The sequence below is a fragment of the Schistocerca americana genome, chromosome 8 (genome assembly GCF_021461395.2).
Source record: "Schistocerca americana isolate TAMUIC-IGC-003095 chromosome 8, iqSchAmer2.1, whole genome shotgun sequence".
Lineage (NCBI taxonomy): Eukaryota > Metazoa > Arthropoda > Insecta > Orthoptera > Acrididae > Schistocerca > Schistocerca americana.
Genome location: NC_060126.1, coordinates 322,425,985 through 322,445,383, shown reverse-complemented (window position 1 = coordinate 322,445,383; position 19,399 = coordinate 322,425,985).

Here is a 19,399-nt window from a genome sequence, read left to right as displayed (position 1 = left end):
AAAGCAGGTGTTGACAGATGTGAAAATTACCGAACTATCAGTTTAATAAGTCACAGCTGCAAAATAGTAACGCGAATTCTTTACAGACAAATGGAAAAACTGGTAGAAGCGGACCTCGGGGAAGATCAGTTTGGATTACGTAGAAATGTTGGAACACGTGAGGCAATACTAACCTTACGACTTATCTTAGAAGAATGATTAAGAAAAGGCAAACCTACGTTTCTAGCATTTGTAGACTTAGAGAAAGCTTTTGACAATGTTAACTGGAATACTCTCTTTCAAATTCTAAAGGTGGCAGGGGTAAAATACAGGGAGCGAAAGGCTATTTACAATTTGTACAGAAACCAGATGGCAGTTATAAGAGTCGAGGGGCATGAAAGGGAAGCAGTGGTTGGGAAAGGAGTGAGACAGGGTTGTAGCCTCTCCCCGATGTTATTCAATCTGTATATTGAGCAAGCAGTAAAGGAAACAAAAGAAAAATTCGGAGTAGGTATTAAAATTCATGGAGAAGAAGTAAAAACTTTGAGGTTCTCCGATGACATTGTAATTCTGTCAGAGACAGCAAAGGACTTGGAAGAGCTGTTGAACGGAATGGACAGTGTCTTGAAAGGAGGATATAAGATGAACATCAACAAAAGGAAAACGAGGATAATGGAATGTAGTCAAATTAAATCGGGTGATGCTGAGGGAATTAGATTATGAAATGAGACACTTAAAGTAGTAAAGGAGTTTTGCTATTTAGGGAGTAAAATAACTGATGATGGTCGAAGTAGAGAGGATATAAAATGTAGACTGGCAATGGCAAGGAAATCGTCTCTGAAGAAGAGAAATTTGTTAACGTCGAGTATAGATTAAAGTGTCAGGAAGTCGTTTCTGAAAGTATTTGTATCGAGTGTAGCCATGTATGGAAGTGAAACATGGACGATAACTAGTATGGATAAGAAGAGAATAGAAGCTTTCGATATGTGGTGCTACAGAAGAATGCTGAAGATAAGGTGGGTAGATCACATATCTAATGAGGAGGTATTGAATAGGATTGGGGAGAAGAGAAGTTAGTGGCACAAGTTGACTAGAAGAAGGGATCGGTTGGTAGGACATGTTTTGAGGCATCAAGGGATCACAAATTTAGCATTGGAGGGCAGCGTGGAGGGTAAAAATCGTAGAGGGAGATCAAGAGATGAGTACACTAAGCAGATTCAGAAGGATATAGGTTGCAGTAGGTACTGGGAGATGAAGAAGCTTGCACAGGATAGAGTAGCATGGAGAGCTGCATCAAACCAGTCTCAGGACTGAAGACCACAACAACAAACAACAAGTTCTAGGGGACTGATGACCTGAGATGTTAATTCCCATAGAGCTCAGAGCCATTTGAACCCATTTTTATGTAATTAATCACATAGATCGGTCCTAATTACACAACTATATGCATAGCGCTACACAAGTACGGCATAAAAGAGCAATACGGCTAAAAATACTGACGATACCATACAACTGTTGTTGTCAAATGTAAAATGATTGTGTTTTCCTTTTTTAACAGTTGCTTTATTATAGGAGTCGAGATGACGTTAAATATTCCAGCGCAGAACGGCCGACGGGTGAGATACCTAAAGGGCTGTGGCTCTCCCTCGGTCAGGATAGCAGTCATTTACGTGAGAGGGGCTTTTGAAGTAGCCATCTGGAGGGTCCTCCGGATGGGTGAGGTTATGCTACTTAATTTCCCTTTTGTGTTGCCTAGGACCACCGCCTGAAGGCAATGCGCGAAGGGGGGGTGCGTCTATTACGAGCAGTCGCTGAACACAGCCGATCTCCGTCTAGGGAGGCAGTGCATGGGGGTTCCGTCACTATATTTTGGACGAACAAGTAAGTTGCATTTGAGGTGGCCGTCCTTTTACCTCCTATTGTTTAGTTGACTATACATGATACTGTGCAGGCGTAGCAGCGTCGCCCCAAGGTGGCGGCTTCCAGCACCCTCCCAGCAGGTAGCGTTTAGTTACATTAACTAGTTACTGAATCTCTCCATGAACTCTCAGCCAAATTCCGCAACGACGACGATGACGCTTCTGCCGATTTCATTAACCGTCACAGCGACGCTAGGACAGACAAAACATTCGGTGTTAGTGGTGAGAAACCGTACACGTTGGGCACACAGCCTATAACTTCAAATTTGGTACACTTTTAATAGTCCATTAGGACAATATAATGTCCAAGTAGTAAGACGTACTATTTAGGCGCTTTACGCATCAGTGATGTACCGGTGCTTTGGGGGTTTAATTACAACCTGGCGACGGTCAATTGGTTACCGTTAAAGCTTCGTAATCAGAGGATCGCTGGATCGAATCCCACTCAGTGATTTTCTCAATTTATATTTTTTTCGTACTAATCATATTATTTCGTACATATTACATTTGAAAGATAATATCATGAAAAGAAATGTGTATCTGCGGAACTTTTATTGAATTTCCAATGTTATTTGGCAGGGTACCAATTTTTATTATTACAACAAATATTTTGTGACTTTTGTTTCTGTAGACAAGTTAAAAACCCTATCAAGCGGCTTCAGACTTGATCATATGTGATTGAAACGAGAAATTGCTTCTTGTTAAGATGATATTAAAATACATTGAATTATACTTGGCCAATTTTCGGCACCGGTATTTACGAAAATGATGCGCTACGTATGGTTTGCTTACAAATGGACAGAAGAAAGAGACATTTTTCAAAGTGTGAACGATCCTGTTCTCCCTTAAAAACTCTGAAGATTCCTTGTGCATGCGGGAAAACAGCATTGATTCGATGTAGTAGATGCCGTTTTAATTTATATTTTCGGTGCCCGTATGAAAAATATCATCCTGCAACTTTTAAAGTCGAAAGCATATCTGACGATTAGTCGTACTGAAAATTTTATTTACACCTTTGTTTATCAATGTTTGACACAGGCTTTCTAAGCCTGTCCCTAGTCCTTGAAATCTGTGTCTGCAGATCGAAATGTTTAGGTGCAAAGCAATTATTGGTAGCTTACGCGATTACAGGTATAAGGGATTTCCGAAATCACGACAGGCATACACTTTTAGGAAAACTTTATGCGTTTGTCGTCTACTTGAGGATAGTTATACCGGGTGATCAATAAGTCAGTATAAATTTGAAAATTTAATAAACCACGGAATAATGTAGATAGAGAGCTAAAAATTGACACACATGCTTGGAATGACATGGGATTTTATTAGAACCACCCCATATTGCTAGACGCGAGAAAGATCTCTTGCGAGCGTCGTTTGGTGATGATCGTGTGCTCAGCCGCCACTTTCGTCATGCTTGGCCTCCCACGTCCACAGACCTCAGTCCGTGCGATTATTGGCTTTGGGGTTACCTGAAGTCGCAAGTGTATCATGATCGATCGACATCTGTAGGGATGCTGAAAGACAACATCCGACGCCAATGCCTCACCATAATTCCAGACTTGCTTTACAATGCTGTTCACAACATTATTCCTCGACTACAGCTATTGTTGAGGAATGATGGTGGACATATCGAGCATTTCCTGTAAAGAACATCATCTTTGCTTTGCCTTACTTTGTTATGCTAATTATTGCTATTCTGATTAGATGAAGCGCCATCTGTCGGACATTTTTTGAACTTTCGTATTCTTTTGGTTCTAACAAAACCCCTTGTCATTCCAAGCATGTGTGTCAATTTGTACCTCTCTATCTACATTATTCCGTGATTTATTCAGTTTTCAAATTTATACTGACTTTCTGATCACCCAGTAAATATAGTTGTGATAGTAAAAAATAGCAAATTACCAAATAACATTAGTAATTCAATAAAAGTTCATGCAAATACACGTGCCTTTTCATCATATTATCTTTCAAATGTAATATATATGAGATAACACGACTAGTGCTGAAAAAATATGAAGTGGAAAACATGAGCGGGAATCGATCCTCCGATCGCTTGAACGCTAACTATATGATCGCCGCCAACTCATGCTAAAGGCCTCAACGCCGATACATCACTGAAGCTTAAAACCTCTCTTGCGATTTTTCTCGAAATCACTTAACTAGTACGTCTGTTACTTGCACATTATGTTTTCATAATGGACTATTAACAGTGCACAAAATGTGAAGTAAATCCGTGATCCGAACGTCGTGGCCTCGCCTTGTAAGACTTAACCGATATTGCAAGAGTTGCCAATGATGACGACGGTCTTGAGTTGTCCCGTGGTCCAGAGTACGAATTAAATTTGAGTCTGATTTGTAACTGATTATGTAAATTGGTTCAAAGCTCGAAGGAAGGCAAAGAGATACCACTCCAGTAGGACACTGCCTAGTAAAGAAACTGTGGTGTTCATGTCAACCTTTAAGTTGATGACTTATTTACCGTTTTTAGACTTGATTAAGCGCCAAAATCTGCTGAAGAATTTTTACCGTCCGTAACAGAAATTTTTAAATCATTTTGTGGTGTATTCCTGAATAGAAAGAACCTATTTTGGTTTGCATGTGTGTCTATTGTATAAATAAACTAACTGTAGCCAGGTTGTTGTTGTCTTTTCTAGCGCTGCGTTGTGCAGCAAGTACGACAGTTCGTTACAATAAACATTAGATATGAAATGAAGACGGTACTGTTACTGGACGGTTCTCTGAAACGGAGAAAATAATATGATCCCTTGTTATTACCATAAACTTCAAATGTCGTTACTAAAAATAACGAATGCAGTGTTACCATGCATTCATCTTCGTGTGAGGAACGTATACAAAGTGACATGAGCATTGTAACGAATTACGACAAGCTGTCCAATCATTTAATAAAGGTTCTGCAAAATCTAGTCATTCAGGTTTTCAATACATTAAGAAGCCACTGATAAGCTGTGCGTGGTAACCGCGCGGTCAGGCGTCTTGTCACGGTCCGCGCGGCTCCCTTCATCGGAGGTTCGAGTCCTCCCTCGGGCAAGGGTGTGTGTGTTGTCCTTAGCGTAAGTTAGTTTAAGAGGACCACACCGTGGTTCAGGTCGAAAAAAATCGATTTTCGGTTTTCATCATATTTCGATAGATTAAGGTTTTATTTAAGTACTCTGAAAAGGATTTTGCTCATAATAATTTTTTTCGAGCATTTAAAGAGCATTTTCCTACCACGTGTGTTTATGCGCCACGCCCACTTTTCTGTCACCCACTGTCAACTCTAAGCCATATGGAGATGCCATAATTAGCAAAATAGAATGTGTAGGCCATGTTCATAAACGTTCGGGAACAAGGCTGAGAAAACTAACTGTTGATATGAGAGGCAAAAAATTAAAAAAAAAAATAGAAGATGGAAAATTGTTAACCAGACAGAGTCGGTTAACTAAAACTGAAATAGAAAACTTGCAGGTATACTATGGGCAGGCAATTAGGAGAAATAAAGAAACTCTCGAGGCAATGAAGAGAGATGCTTGGGCCATATTCTCCCATAAGTCCTGTACTGATGGTAAGCCATGTCATGGATTGTGTCCATCAGGAGAAAATTCGTGGTGCAAATGCAATAGGGCTCAGGCAACTGGAGAATCTTATTCTCACAAGCATTCTCTTCCTGCTGCTGTTATTACAGCAATTAAACCTATTTTGAGTGACTTGGCTCATCCCGACCTTCTAAGGAAATGGCAGACACAAAACCCAAATGAATGTTTCAACAGCATAATTTGGAACCGCCTCCCTAAAACTGTGTTTGTAGGCATGCATACAATGAAACTAGGAGTTCATGATGCTGTTATTATATTCAGTTGTGGTAATATTGGAAAGTGTTGGGTACTGTAAAAGCTGGGAATTAATCCTGGTGAAAATATGATCACTGGGCTGCAACATTGCGATAAAATGAGGATAGCCGATGGAGACAGGTCTGCATCTATATATGGCCAAGAAAGCAAGACAAACATCCAGGAAGGCGAAAAAGAAGCTGGAATACCAGCTAGAGGCCAAAGAAGGGCCGTCATATGCAGCAGGACAGTTTTAATTAACTGTAAGTAACAAATTTCAAAAGTTTTTTCTTTAAAGTCAATTCCCTCAAACTAAAATTTTCATTAACTATACCCTATTATATCAGAAACTATCCTATACAAATGAATAAAATTTTCAGAGACTCTGCATAACATAAAAAGCCACCTCTGGTACTACATTCATTAATATTCACCCATTAGGAAGCTTACAATAAATATTTTCTGAAAAAAAAACTTAATATTTTTTGTTAATAAATTTAAAAAAGTATTTCTTAAAAGCTATAAAATGGATAAGGGTAGATTTTAGTACAGTTGACTCTATTCGCATCATGTAACATACAGTAAAATTATTAAGGTCCTGCATCAAATAGTTTTTTCAGAAATGGGTCAAATATTTGCCTAAATTAACATGGCTTAGATAGGCAGGGTGTGGTCCCCGTAAGTTAGATTAAGTAGTGCGTAAGCTTAGGGACCGATGATCTCAGCGATTTGGTCGCGTGAAACCTTACCACAAATTTCCAAATTTGCCACAGATAATGGTTCAGTTTTGCTGGAGCATGCTTGTGCATGTAAACTGATGTGTGGTTTGCAGTACAATACTAAAAGGTAAATGCCTCCATATGGAATTTCCTGATGCTAGAAACATACGCGATCCTTTGCAGAAATTCGACAATGAACAAATAACTCAGTGACAAATATTTGAATGCATGGAACCACATCGAAAGCTGCATAATGGATGTCTAGCGCGTGCGCTGTTCTGGTGGGCCATCGCCTTTCTATTCGTTGAATGGATGCAGATATTATTTCAAGCACATCTACATTGTCAAGACAAATTTCACTACAAATTAAACGTACTGAGATCTCAGAGTACATCTGCCGTTTGTTAAATATTGATCTACACGAAGTTCGTGAACCACATATGGCATACGGCACGGATGGCGAACAATTGTGCTGGAAACATCGTTTCTGTTTATACCGAGATGCCCAAATATTATCCCCATACGTCATCAAGGACGCGGATAGTATCCAAGATAAGCAATATTGGGTAGCAATTGGAGACGACAGCCTGCTGTCGACCAGTGTCGTGATCAATTATTAGAAACGATGACTGTCGCCGCTGAACCTGACGTTACGAGTATTACCATCTGGATGGCTACTGCCGCTAGTGTGTTCCACAGCACAGTGAGTGCGTCACAAGCGATATTTACGTCAGCATAATTTTCCAGTCGTTAGCCGTGAATACCATCTCCTTGTCTGCATCATAATTAGACAGCGTTTAACCGCTTTCTTAGCAACGCGTAGCATGTGAATGGCTTTCGACGTTCAAAGTCTAACACTGTTTCTCCGGATTTTAGAAAACCTGACTTTGTGGTGTGAATACACGAACATTCCAATCTTCTTTTTTTCCTTGTGCTTTTGTGCCGTATCTGCGCAGGGTCGGCGAGCTTGTTAACGCATTTGTCATGATTAATTATGATGGGTAGCAGGATCGAGTATAAAATGGGACTCCTATAGAATAACTGCAGGGGGTACAGACAGATAGTCTTGAGAAGTAATTTTGTATACGTTTTTCGAAAACTGCCTTGAGCAGCTAGTTTGGCGGCCTACATGCAATGAGATTATTTTAGACCTCATAGCTACAAACAGCTCTGACCTTATCGATGACGTCAGTACAGAGATGGATATTAGTATTCATGATATCATCATAGTGACTGCGATTACTAAAGTTAATAAATTAGTCAAGAAGGCTAGTAGAGTATTTCTTCTAGACTGAGCAGATAAATAGTTGTTAGCATCTCACTTAGACAATGTAATGACATCATTTAGTTCTAGTATGATGGACGTACAGAAATTAAGAGCAAAGTACGTGACCAGTAAGTGGATTAAGTACGGAGAACACCCGCCGTGGTTTAGCAACGAAAATCGGAAAATGGTGATGAAGCAAAGGCTGTTGCACTCGCTGTTTAAAAGAGAACTTGCAAATGACGACAGACAAATGTTAGTAGAGATTCGTCCATTTTTAACCTCCGTCGTATCTTAGAAAACGATGTTGCCGAGAATCCGAGAAAATTCTGATCCTATATAAAATCGCTAAGCGGGTCTAAGGCTTCTATCCAGTCATTCGTTGACCGGTCTGGTATAGCAGAAGATAGCAAATGAAATCCGATGTTTTAAATTTCCTGTTTAAGAAATCGTTCACGCAGGTGAATCGTACGAACATATCGTCGTTTGACCATTGATTCGTGTATGGATAACATAGAAATTCCTGGCGTAGCGAAACAACTGAAAGAGTTGAAAACAAATAAGTCACCAGGTACAGGTGGAATCGTAGTTCGATTCTACAGAGTGCTCTAAGATGTTGGCTCCTTACTTACACTGCATTTATCGCGAAACTCTAACCCAGGGCAAAATCCCAAGCGTCTTGAAAAAAAAGCGCAAGTGACTCCCGTATGTAGGAAGGGCAAAAGAATTGAAGCACAGAATTACAGGCCACTATATTTAACATCGGCTTGAGAATTCTTCGACATTTTCTCAGTTCGAATATAAAAAGTTCCTTGAGATGGAAAAGCTTCTGTCCACGAATGAGCACGGTTTTGGACAGCATCCCTCATGCGAAACTCGACTTGCCCTTTTCTCACATTGTATACCGCGAGCTATGAATAAAGGCAACCGGCAGATTCCATATTTCTAGATTTCCGAAACGTATTTGATACGGTGCCCACTACGGGCTGTTAACAAAGGTATGAGCATATGGAATAGGTTCCCAGATATGTTAGTGGTTCAAAGACTTCTTAAATAATAGCTTGTGTTCATCACATACAAAGATATCATCAGGAGTGTGGTAAGATCGCTATTATTTTCTGCATACTGCACATAAATGATCTGGCGGACAGGATGGACAACAATCTGTGACTGTTTGCTGATGATACTGCGGTATAAGGGAAGGTGTCGCCGTTGAGTGATATTGAGAGATATAAGATAACTTAGCGAAAATTTCTAGTTGCTTAATGAATGGCAGCTAACTCTAAATTCAGAAAAATGCAAGTTAATGCAGAAGAGTAGGAAAAACAAACCCGTAATGTTTAAGGACTGTAGTAGGTAGACGTCCGTTTGTTGGAAGAATTCTAGGAAAGGGTGGTCCATCTGTAAAGTAGACCGCATATTGGGCACTAGAGTGACCTATTCTTGAATACTGCTCGTGTGTTTGGGATCCGTAATAGGTCGGATTAAAGGAAGATATCGAAGCAATCCAGAGGCCGGCTGCCTGATTTGTTACCGGTAGGCTCGAACAACAAGCAAGGGTCACGCAAATGCCTTGAAAACTCAACAGGGAATCCCTGGAGGGAAGGCGATGTTCTTTTCGAGGAATACTATTGAGAAAATTTAGAGAACTGCAGCTGAGAGCAGAACGATTCTACTGCCGCCAGTGTACATTTCGGGTAAGGAGCACGGAGATGAGACAAGAGAAATTAGGACTCATACAGAGGCATATACACAATCGTTTTTCCCTTGTTCTGTTTGCTTGCTGAACGGGAGAGGAAATAATTAGCACTTGTACAGGGTATCCTCGGCAGCGCACCGTACACTGGCTTTCGCTTATGTATGTATCTGACTTCCGCAAAAACTGCCTGAATCCCCAAAGGAGGCGCTCTTCATCTAATGGGATTCACAGACTGCCTGCCGACAAAAGAAGCCATGTAGATGTTTCTAGCAACAAACCACCCCAGCGTGGAGGGCGCAAGAATACATTTCCAAGCATACTGAAAAATACAGAGTACTGAAGTCACGTGTCCCTGCAGGACAAGGCACTGGTCCTGCTCGACCTACTCTTCTTGTACTATACCGGGGCGTTAGACGTCGTCTCGTGTCGGCAGCAATATGAGATGATGCCCCATCATACATATACCACACTCCTCGCCCATGGGCCATGACTAAAATTTGAGCCCAATTAGATGAGGACTTGATCGAAAATTTTACATTTCATCTATCGGGGTGGACAAAAACATGGAAATGCCAAAAACAACGCATTAGCATGCTTAATGGCATTCAAAACAGCTTCCCGTCGTTTCGGAATGGATTGAACACAGGGTCTGTATTGTTTGCAAGGGACTCTTGTGTCATTCTTCCTGAAAAATAATGGCAAGCTGAGATAAGGACAGTGGAGGCAGATAGCGATCACGCACCCTTCTCTTCAAACTAGACCACATCGGCTCAGTAATCCTAAGATCTGTTGACTATGGTGTTCAGGGGCGATGCGATATTTCATCCTCGCTCTCGCAAAACCATTTCTTGACGATAGGGGCTGTGTGAACAGGGACCCTCTCCTGGAACACAGAATCATCATTGGGGAATAAATATTCTACCATGGATTGGACTTGATCAGCCAAAATGGCCACATAATGCTTGGCAGTGTGCATCCTTGCAGACCAGCCATGGAACTCACGGAATACCACGACATGGCTATCCAAATGATCATCGAACTCCCTGCACGTTGCACTCTTAGCAGCAAGCAGTCTGGATCATAGATTTGGAACGGCCTACGGCAGACGTAAACTCGGCCAGAAGTTGGTAACAGTGTGAAACAAGAGTCATCCGGCCAAATGACTTTCTTACATTGCTCCAGAGTCAAGGTTGTATGGCTTCAGTAACACGTTTCCCTATTAGAGGCATCTGCACCACTGATGAGTGGTTCTGGAATTCCAGCTCGCCCTTAATTTCATAACTTATCGAGCTCCTTTCGTGTTGTTTTGTTGCCGACAAGATTCGGCAGTGCGACATTTAACTCTGCAGTTTATTTTTAGCTTTCGTCCTCTTATTGTTCGTCAGAATCCTCTTCAAAGACGGGCTGTCACGATCACTCATCACGCACTTTCGTCTGCATTGTGACTTATTGGACAGTGTTTTTCCGCTTTCCCTGTATGGACATAAATCTTCGATATGGTGCTTCTTGAAACACCAAATATTTCTGCTAGCTTGGTTACGGAAGCTTCCACCACACGGACACCAGCAATTTGACTGCGTTCGAGGTCACTTACCTCCAACGTAATGCTCTCAAAGCTGCACAGAACACAGTTATGACCACAACTGGCATTTACTTGCAAGGGCATCTCACAAGTGCTGCTCCTGGTCAAATACAACAGCGCTACCTGCAGGCTTCTCTAGCCTCAATGCGGATCTCACAGCATGGGCTACCACTTTGCTCTGAACGCCGCGCATAAAAACGAGATTTTTCCTGGGCTCGTACCTCGGGTTATATTCGCGGTAAAAATGTAGGGTCAAGTGTTCTGCATATTCTTTGTACACCCAACAGAAGGATCGTCTTACTGTAAAAATCCTAGAGTACATGGTCAAAGTTTGAATATGACATATTTCCTTGAGCTTAGGGAAAATGAGCAAATCGATTAGTTCTTGTTCCATTAGATGTTTTCTACCTTGCACCTTACGGGGTTTATGCAGGTGCCATTTAGTTCATCAGCGGTTTCTGAGAAAACCAGAAAAAAATGTTTAAATAACAAACTGACACAAATTGCTCAAATTTTAACGGTATATTGTCAGTAGGGTGTTTAGGTTCTTATATTAGTAACGCCACGTAGCGCTCTGTATGAAAATCACTGGCTGTGCTGTGTTTGTCTCTGGTGTTGTTCCATTGCGTCTAACTTTTGAAGATTTTGTCCCATTTGTTTCTGATTTTGTTCAAGCGTTGCGTTAAACTTTTGTAGCCTTTGTTCCATTTGTTGCATTAATTGTTATAACAATGCACTGGTGCCTGAAACATGTTCCTCAGTGCTATTCGGCAGTGAATTTGAACCGGCAAATTTTGAAAAGCAGAAAATGTGTCTTGACTTATTTGAGAAAACGGTGAGGACACAAAACCTTAATCTACAGTATTTGCAAGATTGTATCCTGTCATTTCGGATTCCTGAGGCGAGCTGTTGCCGACCGATCGATCGATAATGCTTCCCTGTTCACTAATTGTTTCACTGCCTACACCATTATTTGCAGCCCGCTCCATTTCCCTATGGACAATTACCAAATTACTACATTGAACGTTAGTTAATTCCTTACACGGTGGCGCTAACACACTGCTTTCGTCTTCACAGTCATTTCCCAGTTTACTTTGGAGCCTAGTATTACGTTTTTCACACGCCATTATTGTCACAATATTTCACATGATAACACAGAAAAGCACAATTTGAAGAGCAAAATAAGAAAACACATTAACATAGCATTGAAAATAATATCTCGTTAATTGCTAGTGCAGCTGCGAAATATTTGGTGCAAATCGACATGCATGCCACGACTGTACAGAACGAAGGAGACTGGCTGTGATACAGAAGGCAGTGACACTTACAGAGACGCAAAGAGATAATGACAACGAATTGGACTGAATGAGTGAGTGAGAATGGGCAAGTGGGAGTGGATGGGTATGAACGACTTACAGCGATGGACTAGTAAGCTTGTGGGAGTGAGGGGTTCAAAAATGGTTCAAATGGCTCTGCGCACTATGGGACTTAACATCTGTGGTCATCAGTCCCCTAGAACTTAGAACTATTTAAACCTAACCAACCTAAGGACATCACACACATCCATGCCCGAGGCAGGATTCGAACCTGCGACCGTATCGGTCACGCGGTTCCAGACTGAAGCGCCTAGAACCGCAGGGCTACACCGGCCGGCGGAGTGAGGGGTGGGTTGCTTTTTAAAAAGAGCGCGAATGGGTTCAAATGCCAAAATTTTTGGAAAAAATTTTAAGGATGCTGAGGGAAGTAGAATGAGGCAGTTGGAACCCCACTTTTCAGTCAGAATTTTTTAAACAGGAGCACATTAGTCTTCTAGCCCAAGCCCAGCAAGTGCTGCACGGATAGCCCAATGTCATAGGAAGGCACTGGATGTGATACCGGTAGGAATGGGTTTCTGACAACTCAGATTCAAATAAACAGTGAAATAACTCCAAATAGACCGCCGATGCTCCGTATACCTTTGAGGAGGCTACGAGACATCCGTTCCTCAAACACGCGTGGTCGTCCTCCGTGGCAGTTCACGCGTGCAAACATTGTTTCAGCGATACTGAAGATACGCCATAGACACTGCTGAACTTGTAAATCCCGTTTCTTGTGTCATCTTAGGTATGCTAAGACCCATGCGCCCCGCACTGATTATCACCATCTCACGCACCAAGTCGGTCGACTCGGGACGTGCCGCAATGTTCGCTTAACACCTGTGTGCAACCGACTGCTCAAATACCGTCCTTACACTTGCGCCATACTCCATATCTACCCACAAACATTCAATCGTCATACCCGACACATCTTTAAATAGACTGGTGTGCAAAACATAAGGACGGAACTAATTTTCGCATGATGTGTCAGTGCCAAGTAATACAGCCCGATGAAACTTAGAACAATGTAGTACAGGAGGTAACTAAAAGAAATACTCAACGAGACGAACGGAAATAACACTTTTACTCGAAGACAAGTAACTATACTGAAGTCACTGGTAGGGCGTTCCATTCCTCCACCAGCGCAATTGACAAGCACCGCATGGACGTTGTTGCATGTCAACTTGTTTCAATATGTCTCCCCAACGCATCCCACACGTACACAGTGGTACTTCAGTTGGTAGGACGAGCAGGACAGTCCATTAGCCGAATTTATTCCCGTTCCATCTGGTTCCAAGAATTACTCCACTAGCGCATTTCGAAGTGGTTGCCATCGCCAGCCATAAAAATTAAGTCAGGGCGGACTGCACCCGCGAAAAGACACACTTGGCGAAGTGTCACAATAACGTGTACTGGTGAATGTACCGTGTTCAAAGATAGGGAGGTCAGCACGCCTATGCAAAATTAGGCCTCTCGGCACTATAACACCTGAACCATCAAAACGACCGTGTTCGACAATACTGGATGTATCCTTACATGGTGCGAGATGGGAACACACAATACACCCATGAACGCAAGAAGCCCTAGGGTAACGGTTATGTCGTGTCAAAGATGCAGTCACAGCTGACATTAACAATGTAAAACGCGATGCAAGTGCAATTAAAATACAAGTTAAAGAAATAGATGTCACTCACCAAAAGTTTGCGATTCAGAAAAACAGGATAGCCGAAAAGAACTGCATGGATTTATCTTACAGGAAGAAAACACAGTTAGTAGATGAAACGTCACAAGATACACAACTGGTGTGGGGACAGAACGATTATCATCTACATCTACATCATACTCCGCAAGCCACCTAATGATGTGTGGTGGAGGGTACTTTCGGTACCACTATCTGATCCCTCAAACCCTGTTCCACTCGCAATTAGTGCGTGGGAAGAATGATTGTCGGCAAGTCTCTGTATTGGCTCTAATTCCTCGAATTTTCTCCTCGTAGTCAATACGCGAGATGTATGTGGGGGGAAGTAGTATTTTGTCCGACTGCTCCTGAAAACTGCTGTCCCAAAATTTCAATAGTAAATCTCTCCGTGATGCACAACGCTTCTCTTGTAACGTCTGCCATCGGAGTTTGTTTAGTATCTCCGTAACGCTCTCTCGCCAGCTAAACGATCCCTCGACGAAACGCGCCGCTCTTCGTTGGAGCTTCTCTATCTGCCCTATCAGTCCTACCTGATAGGGATCCCAGATAGATGAGCAATACTTAAGAATCGGGCGAACAAGCACCTTATAATCCACTTCTTTCGTGGATGAGTTACATTTCCTGAAGATTCTTTCGATGAATTTGAGTCTGGTGTCTGCTTTTCCTACTATCTGTTTTATGTGGTCATTCCATTTAAGGTCGCTTTGGATAGTTTCACCTAGATATTTTAGGGCAGACGCTGTCTACAACTGTTTGTCATCAATAGAGTAGCTGTGGAGTAGAGGATTTCTTTTCCTTTGTATGCGCAATATGTTGCATTTATTTGTGTTCAGGGTCAACTGTCAGAGCTTCATCAGTTCTCTGCAGGTCGTGCTGCAAAATTCTCACTATGTTCTGGCGTTGCTACTTTGGTATAGACAACAGCATCATCTCCAAATAGACATAATGAGCATCCGACGCTTTCTACTATACCATCTATATACAGGATGAGTCACTAACTATTACCACCTAGAGTAACTCCGAAAGTATGATAGGAGCTGAAAACTTTGTGGGACAAAAGTTGCATGGGACAACAGGGGCCTTAATATAACGCTGGTATTTTGTTGCTAGGTGGGGTAGCTTCAGAGATATGAAGGTCAACTTTGTTTTAACAGTAAGGTCTTTGAAGGTCAACGAAGGTCACAAAGGTGGCATGAACATCCATTTACAGAAGGTGTTCGAATTGATGACCATTGGTGTCAATGCAGTGCTGTAATCTTCTTATCATGGATTGACTGGTATTCCTTATCACATTGGCACTTATCGAAGCACATGCTCTGACAATTCCCTCTCGCATATCTTCAGGTGTAGTTGGAAAGTCTTTATAAACAATGTCTTTTACGAATACCCACAAGAAAAATCCAGAAGCGTCAAGTCTGGCGAACGACCCGGCCATGACACATCTCCTCCGCATCCAATCCAACGATCTGGGAATTGTCTCTGCAACTCATTTCTACCCATCAGCGAAAAATGTGCCGGACATCCGTCGTGTTGATACCACATTCTGTTCCTTGTTCCTAAAGGTATTGCTCCCAATAACAGACATAATGTTTCTTGCAGGAATGTGGTTTACTTCTTAACACTAAGATTTCCTTCGATGAAGTATGGGCCTATAATTCTGTCCTCCATTCATTGACCACGGTTTTTGGTGTGCTACTTGCCGCGACCAAGTTGCCCAATAATGCATATTATCCAAATTAACATTTTCATGGTTCGTGAATGTAGCCTAGACAGTAAATAAAATCAAATTAATAAATGTGTCGTCCCTCTGAATCTGAAGTTGAGCCCACCGGCAGAATTCAAAAATTGGTTCAAATGGCTCTGAGCACTATGGGACTCAACTGTTGAGGTCATTAGTCCCCTAGAACTTACAACTAGTTAAACCTAACTAACCTAAGGACATCACAAACATCCATGCCCGAGGCAGGATTCGAACCTGCGACCGTAGCGGTCTTGCGGGTCCAGACTGCAGCGCCTTTAACCGCACGGCCACTTCGGCCGGCTGCAGAATTCAAAGCGACTCATACAATCCGTTCCAGTTAATTCTTGGTGGAGACTGATATCGTAAGGATGATATTTGTGGCGATACAGAACGCGAGTAACACTACTTTGATTCATGCCAGATTCCCTTGCGATTTGACGCGAACTAACACAAGGATCTCAAACAGCGGCACCAAGAGTACCAATTTCCGCTTCCTCGTTAGTAACTTTGCTTTGCCGGATACGCTTCCGACGCGTTACAGATACAGTTGTTCTCAATTTATCATACACATATTTAAATGTACGACGTGTAGTGTGAGTACGTTGAGGATGTTAAGCTCTCACAGAGTTTCGTTGGCGTTCTCTGAAAATGAGAAGCAAATCGACTCGTTCTTGGAAGGAATACATCATTCACATTCGCTTGATTCGACGATACTAGTCTTACCGTTCGTATTAGTGTTATATTGCGAAACCGTCGAATGGTGTTTACATGTCAATGGCACGTTAGATGGATATGCCGTATTCGGCGAATATTTACTATTTGCACGATATACTCCTCGGGAATATGAGATGAAGGGCTCTTTGTTTACGTAGCGCTTTTCTAACACGGCTGTTAAACCATGGTGGATCTTTCATATCCCTTAAAAGCTTACTCGGAACATACTTGTCTATGGCGTATTGAACGATGCCTTTGAATTTTTTTTTTCCATTTGTTCTCCACATCTTCGTCCTTGTCACCGAATATTTGATACTGACTGTTGAGATATTCTGAAATTTGTATCCTATCAGCCTTGTTGAGCAAATATATCTTCCTACCTTTTTTAACATTCCTTGTAGGACCTGTCGTCTTAGATGCTGTCACAGCCTTATGATCACTGATACCTTCCACTACGCTAACTGATTCGATAAGTTCAGTCTGTTTGTTGCCAGGAGGTCTAAGACGTTACCCTCACGAGTTGGTTCTCTAACTATCTGCTCAAGATAATTTTCGGACAAGACATCCAAAACAATGCCACACGAATCCCTTCTCCGGCACCAGTTTTGATGGCATAATACTCCCAATCTATACCTGGTGATTTGAAGTCACCCATTATTACAACGGCATCATCAGGAAAATTAACTAATGATGAAGCATAAGGCAAGACAGTACGTTACGGCATCGACCGTTTTGCACATAAGCAAGCAGTAAGTATATGCTGTGTTCACCTGCAGTCACATTTTGGGTACCTCTTCAAGAACTTAGGCATTTTAGCTCCACCTTCACAAAAACATATATTCGCTAATGAAATTCGTCATAAATGATCATCCATTACAATTTAAAAGAATAGTGATATCTATACCTACAACAATAGAAGAAAATATGTTCATTATTGAGGAGACACTGATCGTAGCCTCTTGGTTCATCTGGGTGGACAGTTGCTCAACAGTCGCACATCTGTTAGCACATACACCTCTTCGCAGACATCGTTAACTCTTGCCATCTATGGCCCATGGAGCACCGCAATTGCCTCGGCTCCAGTTTTGGATAGTGGCATTTTGCCATGTACGATATACGGTAGCACGCAAGCAATTTACAAATGCTTCTACTCTTGGCCGGAAAGCGAATGATCATGCCAATTTGGACGTCAGATCAATCGCTCCGTTTCTACATTGCGACAACGACAGCACTGTTCTCTGCGTCCCCCGACCAGCTTTATATACTCTCCACTGCCAGTGCTGTCGCCTGCCGTCTGTGAGTGGTTACTGCTCGTTGACGCCGAACACATGAGGTGGTCACATTAATGTGACTGGATCGTGTATTAAGATAATTGCGTAACTGTACTGTGACACAACCATTCCACTTGTAACACGAAATATGTGAGATAGGAAGTGGAACTTCGACGATAAATAGTTCAGACAAGAAGATAATAGAAGCTTTCGAAATGTGGTGCAACAGAAGAATTCTGAAGACTGGGTAGGGAAAGCAGATAACTAATGAAGAGATTCTGAATCGCTTTGGGGAGAAAATAAATTTATAGCACAACTAGAGTAAAAGAAGAGGTCCCTCTCCACTGGATTTTACCCCGACCTGTGGAAGACTTCCCGTGTCCTGATGTTCCCTAAACTCAACAACCCCCCCCCCCCCCCCTCCTCTGATACCTCTTCCTATCGTCCCATCTGCTTCACCTCCGTGTTCAGTAAGGTCTTCAAGACCATCCTCTCTCACTGTATTCACCGCCACCTTAACCAGTACCACTTCCTTCCTCTTACCCAATGTGGCTTCCGGCCTTCCTTCTCCGCCGACGACCAGCTCCTTAACCTTACCAATCTTCTTTCCCTCCAACTTAACTCCCGTCGCTCCGCTATCTTTGTTTCCCTTGGCCTCCAGAACGCCTATGACCATGTCTGGCATCCCGGGCTCCTCTTCAAACTCCAGACTACGCTCTCCCTATCAACTTCGTCCTTCTGGTTGCTTCCTTCCTCTCCCATCGTCCCTCCTTTGTGACTATCAACAATTCCAATTCCCATACTATCTATCCCTCTGTCATTGTGCCCTAAGGCTCTGTACTTTCCCCTCTCCTCTATCTCCTGTACACTGCTGATATGCCCAAACCTCCCCTTCCTGTTGATCTCCTCCAGTTTGCAGATGACACCGCCTTCCTAACCCTTTATCCTACCCTTCAACGGTCCAAACGTACCCTCCAAACCCACCATGACCAATTCACCGCTTGGTGCAGCCAGTGGTTCGTCTGTATCAACCCCTCCAACGCCCAGGCGATCATCCTTCCATCTCCATGATTTCTACCTCACCATTTATGGCCATGCTATCCACCTTACTCCTAGCCTCAAATACCTTGCCTCATCCTCGACCGCCATCTCACCTGGACTCCCCATCTCCTTACCATCCAACACAAAGCTCACAATGGACTCCACCTCCTGAAGCTCCTGTCTGGCCAGACATGGGGTCTGCATCCTTCCACCATCCTTCACACCTACAAATCCTTGATCTGCCCCATCCTCTGTTATGCCAACGTGGCTTGGATTTCCACCACTCCCAGGTTCTATAAATCCCTCCATATCCTCAAACGCCATGCGCTCCGCCTCACCTTCCGTCCCCCACGCGCATCCTCTATGACCTTATCCCCTTCCCCCACCTTCTCCTTTTCCTTGAACACCTCTGCACACTATATATTGTCCGTCGCATTGATCCCCCTCACCCCCTGGTATCTCCCTTCCTCTTTACACCCAGCCAGTTGCCGCGCCTTTACCGTTGTGTTCCACCTTCTCTCCGTCTCCACACCCTCCGCCTCCTTTCCCAATGCAACTTCCGTCATCTACCCCTCCCGGATGATGAGCT